This window comes from Pseudophryne corroboree, unplaced genomic scaffold (genome assembly GCF_028390025.1).
Source record: "Pseudophryne corroboree isolate aPseCor3 unplaced genomic scaffold, aPseCor3.hap2 scaffold_443, whole genome shotgun sequence".
In the NCBI taxonomy this organism is placed as follows: Eukaryota; Metazoa; Chordata; class Amphibia; order Anura; family Myobatrachidae; genus Pseudophryne; species Pseudophryne corroboree.
The window spans coordinates 161,484-163,281 of NW_026970066.1; positions in this window are offsets into that span (position 1 = coordinate 161,484).

A 1,798-nucleotide genomic window follows, 5' to 3' on the forward strand; every position below is an offset into this window, starting at 1 on the left:
ATGCATCTTGCTGCCTTTCCAATGAAGCAAGTTTAATTTAGTAATAGGTGAAAAACCATCCCTACAAAGGTGTTAATCAGAGACTTTGCTTTGTGGACACTTTTCAGAGAACAAATTTGTTAGCATAAAAATAAAGCCAGAAAATGAAGAGCTGTTTAATCACTCAATTGGATTTTTCTGCCAGCATATTTCTTTTTCTCTACAACCCACTGCTAAATTGTGCTTCCTAGCTGTTTTTATAAATCACTGAATCAAATCTAACTCTGATTACATCAGAGAAGGCCAGGTACCCTACACCATAACAGGGGGTTTGAAATTTTGACTTGTCTACTTAAAGATCACCAAAATCTGATAACAAGGTCAATTACGTACCTGGGTGGGATTGAACCACCAACCTTTTGGTTAATAGCCGTACACACTTACTGATTGCGCCACAGAGACACATTGCAAAAGTATATACTGACAAGGGCTAATAAGCATTCATCTAAAACGTTTCCTAGAAAAACTTTAAAAAGTTAATAATCTGGAGAGTTTTTGTAAGATGTTTCTTCCATCAACCAACGAAGAAACACATTGGTACTTTCCCATGATGAGTGAGTGCTTCAGGATCTCTTGCACTTACATGTGCAGCAGAGTACAGCAATGGAAGCATGCTGGGCCCATAACCCAGAGGTAGGCAGATTGAAACTATCCTCTGCTATATGCTTTTTTTTTGTTAATTAAAGTAATCCAAAACTGGGATTGATATTTTGGCTCTTTTATTTTTACTTAAAGTACAATAACTTTTACCATTTTAATTTGTTTTAATAGTATATTGACAGTATTGTTTTCTTTCAAAAATCCACTTAATTTTCTTTACCCTATTATTAAAATGGTAATTGACAAAAACAAACTACATTGTCACCAGAAGAGCAATACAAAATGTACAAGTGATATATTAAAATCATCTTTCCAGCTTGAATTTCAATGATGCATTGGGGCAACGATTTTGTGAGAAACATCTTCACCCTTAAATAAAGATTTTCTTAATTCCTTACCTGTGTGATAATTAGATATCACCTTGTTTTCGCATTAAACAGACTTCCACATGAGAAAGCAGCAAGGATGCAGTGGCGTTAATGTTTCCTGGTGTCAACTTGTATTATTTCAGTAGACATTGAAATGAGGATGCATCTTGCTGCCTTTCCAATGAAGCAAGTTTAATTTAGTAATAGGTGAAAAACCATCCTTACAAAGGTGTTAATCAGAGACTTGGCTTTGTGGACACTTTTCAGAGAACAAATTTGTTAGCATAAAAATAAAGCCAGAAAATGAAGAGCTGTTTAATCACTCAATTGGATTTTTCTGCCAGCATATTTTTTTTCTCTGCAAACCACTGCTAAATTGTGCTTCCTCGCTGTTTTTATAAAATCAATGAATCAAATCTAACTCTGATTACATCAGAGAAGGCCAGGTACCCTACACCATAAGAGGGGGTTTGAAATTTTGACTTGTCTACTTAAAGATCACCAAAATCTGATAACAAGATCAATTACATCCCTGGGTGGGATTGAACCACCAACCTTTTAGTTAATAGTCGTACACACTAACTGATTGCGCCACAGAGACACTTTGCGAAAGTGCATACTGACAAAGGCTAATAAGCATTCATCTAAATCGTTTCCTAGAAAAACTTTAAAAAGTCAATAATCTGGAGAGTTTTTGTAAGATGTTTCTTCCATCAACCAACGAAGAAACACATTGGTACTTTCCCATGATGAGTGAGTGCTTCAGGATCTCTTGCACTTACATGTGCAGC